This window comes from Nyctereutes procyonoides, unplaced genomic scaffold (genome assembly GCF_905146905.1).
Source record: "Nyctereutes procyonoides isolate TBG_1078 unplaced genomic scaffold, NYPRO_anot_genome, whole genome shotgun sequence".
Classification (NCBI taxonomy): domain Eukaryota; kingdom Metazoa; phylum Chordata; class Mammalia; order Carnivora; family Canidae; genus Nyctereutes; species Nyctereutes procyonoides.
In genome coordinates this window covers 21,444,573-21,455,054 of record NW_026575042.1, presented here as the reverse complement: position 1 = coordinate 21,455,054, position 10,482 = coordinate 21,444,573, and the positions used below count along the sequence as shown (strand labels likewise).

General features: G+C 36.7%; 1 pseudogene; it reads right to left on the bottom strand.

Annotated features, from left to right (window-relative positions):
- Positions 1–420: 420 nt before the first annotated feature.
- LOC129507330 (protein S100-A11-like) lies at positions 421–7,807 on the bottom strand (annotated as a pseudogene).
- Positions 7,808–10,482: the final 2,675 nt, after the last annotated feature.

Here is a 10,482-nt window from a genome sequence, read left to right as displayed (position 1 = left end):
GAAGTAACAAGGATGATTTTTTTAAAACACCACTTTAAATAATGGATAGAATAAAAGTGTCAAAGATCAGTGATTGAAATTTTGTTCAGTATTATAGCTAAGAAATTCATAATTTTGCATTTTATTTTCTCCTAGGAAATGTTCTGCAACTTAATTAAAGAGACATCTTAAACAGGTTATGTTCAAGGTTCAAAGGGAGTGCTTTGCAACCACCCTTTATTATTTTTTAAAAGTTATTTTGTGTGTGCATGCACTTTTAACAATGCTGCTGTTTTATTACTACCAGCAGGATTATCTTTCATGGGGTGGAGGGGTGCTGGGCCCAGGCTGCGTTTGCACAGTGAGGAGTAGAGGATGATTGGAAGGCTAGAAGGAAAGGGGATGGATGGTCTGGAGGCCAGGCCCAAGAGCCCCTCAGATTTACTTCCAGAAGTGGACAGATATCATGAAGGAGTCCTGGTAAGCTATGGCCATGCCACCAATAATATTAAAAAATTCTTAGAAACCCATCTCTCCATCAGAGTTAAGGTCTAGTTTCTTTATCATATAGTCAAGGACCCTGGGATCCTTCTGGTTCTTTGTGAAGGCAACCAGTTGTATATCATGAAGGTTAAGAACTTGCTCTTAAAGAGTTGGTAGCTGTTAACTTTCTATCCAGCATACTTCTGGAAGACAGCAGAGACTCGATGCACCAGTCAGTCTCTGCATGGCTGAATATTTTTGCTAAGATGGGTCACAATGGAGTGGGACACAGAATCTGTGACCTGAGACTGGCAATGTAATCTCTGTCCTTTAACTTTAGGTATTAGTTTTAGGGGTTACTGAAACTCACTTCCCCACCCATACCCCTGGCAAATATCATTAATCCATTGCAGCACAAACCCCTGAGTCAAAGTGCTCTCAGACTACAAATCAATTGATATGGCGATCAAGAAGAAGCCTATGGCCATCCTTACCTGTAGATATACTTTACCAAGCATGGAGCTTAGTACTGAAAGTAAAGACAATATGGTGGGCATCAGGAATGTGAATTTGAGTCTTGTATCAACTCTCCTGTCCTTTGTGTCAATGATTTAAGATGAGTATAGGAGGAAACTACTATAATACCACAGATAATAATCCAGCTAAGAATGACCCAGCTTCCTCAGAAAATCCTGCCTTACACTCCTGGGGTCCAGTGGTGTCCAGATGTCAGTATATGCTACTTCTAGCTTGTATTGCCTAATATCTGCTGAGAAGCAGTAAGTAGAGCCTATTCTAAAAGTACAGCATTATGTACAAAAACCTAATTTTTGCAAAGACTCTTTAGGTTCTATTAAGGTGTTCATTGCTTAAATAATCTTGGGAAAATTCCATTAGCAGATTTCTTGGCACTTAGTCTAAAAATTATTAATACCAAGATACATAACTTTGATATAAAGGAACAGGACTCTCTTTTCCTACATATCTGAACTCACAAGCCTATTAATGGAAACTTTAGGTTTCATAGTGGAAGGAGATACAGAGAGGATGAATAAAAAAAGGTTTAGGTTCTATTAAAATAAAACAACCTTCAAGTTTTTCAGGGGAGGTGGCAAGAAAAATGTCTGTGTTGGCTGTCATTTCAGTGAGGATAACATATTTTTTTCTTTCTGCTAGTCAACATACTTTTTATTTGTTTAAGTCAATTTCTATGCATCTGATGTGAACATACAAAGTTGTACAGGAAACACACTAAAGTGCATTTTACCTTTGCCTCAGAATTCCAGAGTCAGCTATTCTTCCCCTGGCCCAAATTATCTTCCCAACTCTGTCTTGTTGATAGTTGATTCCTAAATGTTCACCCAGTTTTGACTCTGTGCTTAGGTAGCTACTTCATTTCTAGCTGCTTGAATATTGTGATCTGGCTTTGGACTGTCTATTCTGTCTTCAACTGACATCCTTCAGAAAATTATTTTTAATGTTCTCAACAGCTCAAGTACCAATGTCCCAAAACCTATGCAAAAAAGTAACCACCTGGACCTCATTGCTAATCGCTTAACCAAACAGATGAGAAATGAAGGACATGAAGTACTAGAGGCTTTTGACTGAGTCCCTGAGTTCAGCGTCACCTCCATGAATCTCGGAAGGCTTCCAACACTTTCACTTCCAACACAAATGGAAAGGTTTCAGATTTCACTTTTTACTAGTAGAGCTAGGTAATTTCTACACTCAAGTGGATGGTGTCTTTCACAACTCCATTGCCATCTTTGGTTCTAAAATTTAAACAAGAATTATGGCCAATCTCTGGTTTCTTTGCAGATCTGCACTGAAACCCAGGTGTGAAGTCAGAATACCTTGCCTGAACTCACTCAACAAAGGAAGTTCACCAACAGAATCCAGCTACCAGCAATGAACACCAAGAAGGGGACTCTGCCATTAATGGGAAGTAAAGGCAGAGGAAATTATGTGTCAACAGATCCCGATGGCTCAAAGACAGATTTGGGATGACGGAAGCAAAGGAAAAACTCCTCAAATTGCCTTTCAGCTTTCTCTAAAAAAAGATAATGTTATTCAAAATCCAAGTTATATAAAAGAAAACAAACTGAACAGCTGTTCCTTCTCATTGCATAAAGATATCATTGTCAGTTACCTCAACCTCTAGCAGCAGGTAACATATACATTTCTAATACAATTTTGATCACCCTCAGATTTTGAAGATTATTTACTTTGGGCAGAATCCTCATACTTTTTGTACTTTTGTCTCCATTTTGAAACTAAAAATTTCATGACTACCTGGAAATTCAGTTATACCTTCTAGGCAGTATTGTCCCAAGTAAGGTTATTAATATATTAAACTTGACAAATACTTATCGAGCTCTAACTATGTGCCAGGTATTATTCTAGATATATGGTATTTGCAATGAATAAAACAAGTATCTTTGCCTGCATGGAGCTTAAATTCAAGTCAGAGGGAGGAAGAATGGAGATAGTAGAAAAAAAACTATAACCAGGAGAAATAATAAATTAATAACAAATGCAGGAATGTTATAAGACAATCCAGACCAGAGTCAAGGTAAGAAGAGTACAAACGGTGGAGAAAAAGGCTTACAATGTTGGAAATTGTAGGAACCCATCGTTCCTCTGAACTCATTGTACCTTGCAGCTCTTATTTCTACCTACCTCACATTGCCCCCCCCCCGCCTCAAAATCCTTATTAAGTCAGTTAAGCAAAGTAGCTAAGCACCTGAATTTGTAGTCAAACCTATAATCAAATCCTTGGCCCACTATTTATTAGCTGTGAACTAATAAACTTGCCAACTAATTTTGGCAAGTTACTTAGCACGTCTAAACCTTAGCTTCTGTTAATCAGTTATGGGTTTTAAGAGAAGTAAAGGAAATTTTTAAAATTTGACCTAATGTAATGCCTAGATATAATAAAAACTAAATACATAGTGTATAGTATTGCCTTCTGCATACAAAGTATTCTGCACTTTTAATATTTGTCCACCTGCCACTTCCTTCCTCCTCTCATAGATCCACAGAGTTCCTGAGAACAGGTCTGTATCCACTTCACCTAGCAATAGAAACCTGAGTTCATAAAAGAAGACACACATTCTAGCTCAAAATCTGGGTTTCAGATTTCTTAATCAGTAAAATGAAAACTTTATAATAAATATTTAACAGACTGATAAAACAAATTAAGGTATTAAAATTCTGTTATGTAAGATCCTTAAGAAATGTTTCCTGAATTTAGTCAGTGAAGACTCAATGACTACAATGGATTTGGCTGGAGAGTATTTTCCTGATAAACAGCTAGAGTTTGTTGAGTGTAGAGAAAAGAGGATTAGACATTGATAGTCTTCTCATCTTCTCTAGGATGACAGTGATTCTTTAAAGAAGTCTCTACGATAAGACTTTGAAAGTGGCTCTTTTGCTACGGTGTATGGATATAAGTTGCCCTGTAATTTTCAGTGAAAGAGAAAGGAATAAGATGAACGCCCTTGCCAAAGTTCCTTTTACCTAAACCCAAGGTTAGGCTCCAGGATGCTATGAGGTGCTAATTCCCCGTTGGGATTTTCAGAGAGAAAAGTGTATAGATATCAGTCTTTGCTCATATAATATTTCAAAATAATATGGAATTTTATGGGTAACAGTGCTTCCTGTATGACTCTATCTCCCCCTTTCCCTGGTAAACTGACTCTTTCTCTGCCTCCCAGATGGTACCTCATGACTGTGTGTGTCTGAAAGCTACTTCCAGATAGACCTCCACAGTTCTTACCACTGCAACTGCTATTACTGGCTCACTGCTGCTGGCAAGTCAGAAAATAAAGATATGTTATAGAAGTTAATAATAGTCTGTCACTGTCCTAGTCGAATAACAGCTGTGTAACATATCCAATAATGGACTAAAAGAGTACAAGCAGCTTTGTTGTCATGTAATTGAAAGGAAACAACATAGACAGGGCCAGAAATACATATCCAACCAGAAAAAATTCACAGGAAAAAAATTATTATAGAACATGTAATTTAAAAATTATTTTTTCTTTTCCAGAGTGAGGCTGTAGTTTTTATTCTATTTTGGGGGAATACCAAAGTTTCCAATTAATATGTATCATTATGTATGGCTAATATTTTTAGCTGATGACCCAACTGTATATCTTGGTTTAATTCTTTGTTTTTATCATGCTTCCTAAGAGGACTCTTCATACATTTTCTGGTTTACCTTCTTTCCAGACATATGGAGGGATTGCATTTTCTTGACCCCTTTGAGGTTAGGCATGGCCATGGGACATGTTTGGTCAATGAAATATAAGCGAAAGTAATACATGTTACTTGTGAGAAGTTGTAGAAGCAAGCACAGGATTTTCTTGTTCCCTTTACCCCCTAGAGTAATCATGAAGACATATGTGAGACAAATTCTGTCATCCTTGGTTCCTGCATATTAACAATGAATGAGCTCTATCAATAGACATATAATAAGCTTGAGAAATAAGCTGTATTTAGTATTTGACCACTGAGATTTTGGGGTTGTGATCACAGCATGAGGTAATGAATACTGATTGATATAGAGGCTTAATCATTATTTTTATTTATTTATTTATTTATTTATTTATTTATTTATTTATGATAGTCACAGAGAGAGAGAGAGGCAGAGAGGCAGAGACACAGGCAGAGGGAGAAGCAGGCTCCATGCACCGGGAGCCCGACGTGGGACTCGCTCCCGGGTCTCCAGGATCGCGCCCTGGGCCAAAGGCAGGCGCCAAACCGCTGCGCCACCCAGGGATCCCCTAATCATTAATTTTTAAATGATTAATTTTAAAGCATTTAATGTGCATTTGATGACAGTTTGGGCACCAAGTGTTTTAAAGTTGAAAATCTTCAGTAAAAGATTAGGATAGCAGAGATCAAAGCACATTTCCAGAGTTTTCAGATCTGGATAGTTTTGAAGCATGCATAACACGTGATGAGATAAAAACCTATTTCTGTAAATGGGGAGGAATAAAGAGCATCCCAACATTCCCTCCTCTGATAGTGGTTTTTTTAGTTAAGGACACATGTCTTAACCATATCAATTCTGTTAAATTGAGTTTAAAGTCTTTGGTGAAGGACAAGAACTAATCAGAATTAATTAGTAAAGCCCCTTTGTTGGGGCTGTTTTATGGGAAGAGACAATACTGAGTGTGTGTTTGGTTCCAGGTTCCTCAGGTAGAGACATGACTGGCAATGATGCATAAAATGAAAGAAACACAGCTCATTGAAGTGTACACAAGGACGGGTAAATTTGTAGTTGATTAGACATCAATTGGATTTTTAAGAAAAGGCAAGAAAGTAAAGGAAAGGGCATGAATAAAGAAAAAAAGATTTAAAAAATAATTCAATTGTAATAATACCAGCTTAAAAAAACACACATTACCTCTTCTCATATGAACAGATGGAATAAAATTTCTATTATGAGTTTAAAGAGAGGGAGTAATTATCTCACACATAAGCAAGATTAATAGAATTTAGGATGGCATAAATACTAGTTATCAAAAGAACATCTTCCTTGAGGAAGTTTGCAATTTTGTACTTACTTTTATGTAAATATTTGTTATATGAATTACACAACTCTTATAAAACCTTATGTCTTTTCATTATATCTAATTTCAACTCTCAACTTCACATTATAGAACAATTCCTTAAAAGCCCCTTTTTTTAAGATATATAAATTTGCACATTGATTTGTAGTTCAGAAGTCTATCTGCCATATTTTTTTAAAAAACTTCTAATTGTCTGCATAGCTAAATAGAATTTAAAATGAACCCCCCAAAATATCAGGTACCTTTGTCCAAAATAGTATGTGCTAGAAGTTGTCAGCTATTCACAGGAAAATAGTTTAAAATTATAGATTTTATTTTATTTATTTATTTTTTTATTTTCTTTATTTATTCATGAGAGAAACAGAGAGAGAGAGAGACAGAGACAGGCAGAGGGAGAAGCAGGCTCCATGCCGGGAGCCCGACGTGGGACTCAATCCCAGGTCTCCAGGATCACATTCTGGGCTGAAGGCGGCGCTAAACCGCTGAGCCACCCGGGGTTGCCCCTAGATTTTATATTAAATAATAATACCACCAAGCTTTAATGGGCCCAAATTATTTGCCAAAATTTTTGTGCTATGAAGGATCTTAGAATTCAATTAGCACAAACTTCCATACATTTGACTTGATGATCTAGACTTAGGATATGCATCACACATAATTTCTTCCACTAATGAAATAATAAGTATGCATTACACCTGGCAGAAGTCTTTTAATGAAGTGTGTGACTTCCTGACATGCTTTGAGTGTGTGCTTTACAAATATGGAAGAAGACATTGTAAACTCCTCTAGCAGTCTTTAGTCAAAAGGGGGTAATCAAAATTTTAAAGGCTTATCTGGTACAGCATACTGTTATAAAATTAATAGTGACAGCCCTAATGAAATCTTTTAATGTAATGATTAAAAAGATCCTATGAAATAAAGTACACATATCATCTAAAAATGCATTCTTAGCCCTGGAGAAATGAAGGTTAGACAAATGATCTGAATTCTTCAAACTTCTTGTCAGTTATAATAGCTCACATCTGTGCAGGCATTTTAACTTTTACTAGGCACTTTCATAACTTCCACCTATTTGTGTATCCTTACACCATCTCTGTCAATTAGTCATGGGGGGAATAACCATTCCCATTTGTCATTGTGGAAACTGCTTCCAAAAGAAAATATTAAGGGTCTTACTCAAGGCTGAGAAAATCAGTGGAGGACAAGTCCTGGAAACCCTATTATGTAACTTCAAACCCAGGCCTCTTCTACACAAACAAACCAACACCAGTGAGTAATAATATCTCATGCTGGAGATAATCATTCTCATAAAGAAAATTGTATTCTGTTCTGAGAACCAGCACTTAAATAAAGAGGAAACTTGAAGATGGTTTACAGACAAATAATAAAAATGATTCATATTTGAGAAATATGCATGAAGAAGAGAATACCTTGAAACTGATTTATTGGGAAATTTTAGTTTTGTGTGCAAAAGACTAAGCAAGGACTTGCTATCATTCACAAACAACACAGAGCATTTTCTGCTTAAAATTTAAGACAGAATGGCAAATATATAACATCAGAAGATAAGGTCATGTTGGGTTGCTAAGAATATCCTAGGATGAGAATTACCAGATGCCAGGTGGTACTACCAGGTGGTTTATGCCAATCTGTTCTTGAAGGACTATCAAAGCTGGGTAGAGAGTGCTGCCAATTTGGGTGTAAGAGACTTCAAAGTCAAAAGAATGAATTTGGTAATTCTCTACTCTTTGATGGTTCACCTCCATCATCTCTAAAAGACTTGAGTCTAAATGGAATGGAGCCTCTCTTGAGTTACACTGAGGTTTGGTCACTCTACTATGCATACAGTCATTCATTCAGAATTTCCAGAAGTCTCAGAACTAACCAAAACCAACAAGGAAAAAAAAACCAGCAGGAACATGTACAATCTGCACAGATTCATATCCACGCATGTGTACATAAGATAAGCAAGAGAAAAGTTGATAGTACTGAACCAGTTCTCTAAATTTGTAATTGATCTGGGAGCATAGTATGGCAGCTGTGTACATGTTTATAGCATTCACATAAGTTTCAAATGCTTTTAAGTATAGTGACCAATAATTCCAAAGGGTGTATTTTGTATGAAGGAAATTTTAAAAAGATGGTGACAATTTATTCTGAAAACAAAATACAAAAAAAGCAAAAACAACTCATACAGTGTTCTAACTCTAAATATTATCATCTTGACTAATTGCCAAAAAGCAGCCAGTAAATTCAGGCATCATTGTATACAACCCATATAATATATATAATGATAGATTATGTGAGTAACAATTTGAAGATCGCAATAGATATGTTGAAAATGACCAATATATTCTTTGAAATAACTACTGTAAGGCAGTGTATCATACAAGTGATTATATAAAATGACCTTAAAATAGCTTTGAAATCCATTTCTAATTCTTTACTATAGAACTTGTGCACCCCCTTAACTATATGCCCCCCCAAAAATAAATTTGGCTGTAAGATATTTCTGTATGCTGTAACTAAGATCTTAACTTCTGACAATTTACTCAGTCCCAAGGAAAGGTACAAATGTTGTTTAACAGATTGATTTGCTAAGCCCAGCAATGACTATGACGTGGCTCTCTATTCTCTAACTTGAGCATTCTTCATATTCTCTATCTATAGCAAGGGCATATTAAATCAAGTTAGAAAACAAATAAATCAAGTTAGAAAATGTTCTACAAAGTACTTTTCCCCCACTCAAATATGCTATCAATTCTAAGATTCAGCAGCACCAGCTTAGTCAATAGTCGATTTGGTTTTGATTTTTTGTTTGGTGGATGGGCACTGTCACAGTAAATATGGACATAGTGTCAGGTTCATCCTAGTATCAGAACTGCTTAAAAGTATCCTAGGTATTTCAAGAATTAAAGAACCACAGTAGTTCCTGCTCAGAATTGAGTGAAAATAAATCATTCACTCTGTTATACCCCATTGTTTCTTATATTAGATGCAAACCTCTATCCCAATACAGGAGCTCAGTAAATGGCTGATATCCCATTGTATATTCAATATTGTAATCACTGCACAGGGCTAAGTAGAGACCATGCAGCATTTTTGTAATAACTGAATGGAAATCTACTTTTCCTATTATTTCTATTCCTAGAGCCTCTTTTCTTATTTCCTCACATGTCTCTTTCACTTAAAGACCAAGCTTTGGCCAATAAGGGTTTGTCAGAAGGCAGGCAGAGGCAAAAATATATTGTCATTTTATCAGTAATGATGCAGACAACCTTTTGTACTGTGATTATACTTACCTGAGAAAAATATGAGGATTAAATAATAGAGTGCATGAGCATCTAACATTGACCTAGACATTTCATAAACCGTACATTGTATAACTATTAGTTTTCCTCACATTCTACAGCTCCTCCAAAATCTCCTATAGAAAGTTCTTATATTTCCCTGGGGAGCCTATGATTTGTTCAAGAAATCTGTATAACAAATGCCCCAAAGAGCTGGTCTGGCAATGGCAGAGCCCTCTGTGGAAAGCAAGGGAGAAGAAGAAAGTAATGGAGCAATGCCAGAATCTTCTTTCATAGATGGGTGAAGGAAAGAATAAGTACACCCAAGCACTTGTACACCATGTCTGTTCTATCCCTGCGAGGGCTGGTCTTCTGTAAGCCATGCAGACTGTGATGATAAACCCAGTAACTATTCCTCAGAGCTCAGACTCTAGGCTGTGATAATTACTAAGTATGATGAGTCCACAGGATGCAATATAATTTAGTCCATGTTTGTGTGTGATGGTGGAAAAGATTGGCAATGGTGGTCAAGGAAATCTGTTCTGAGCAAGGGATTTGAGAGAGACTTAACTGGATGGCAGGGTGCAAACTATCCCAGACAGAGGAGACACCATGTATGACCATAAGTTTCAAATGACCTTCAAAGAACTGAGTGCCAGTGTGGATGTTCACGAATGTTTATCTACTGAGAAATGAACTACTTTTGTAAGCAAGAAATCTGTTACTCATACAGGGATGCCTTGGCTATTAGTACCCCTTTTAAGTAACTGTCTTTGAGTCTGATTTTCAGGCTTCTTAAGCTTCTCTCTCCCCGTTGCACTTTTGCTCCATTTATACTGGCCTTGGGCTCTGTGCTCTAGCAGTGCCTGTGACAACCCTTGTAACAATCATAGCAATTCAAGTAGGCGACTAGCATGGCCAAATGGTCCATACCAAATGCATGATAGATATAACATAAAACCTGTGGAGCCAACCAGGCCTACATTCAATCCGGGTTCTACAAGGGGGTGGAGAACCAATTAGAAGAGCAAAGAAAGTATAGGAGTTGGGATGTGGGAAGATGAAACAAAAGTGGCAAAATGTTTATATTTACTGAAACTCTGAGTGAGGGGACACCAGGTTCTTAATATTATCCTACTTTTGTGTGTTTG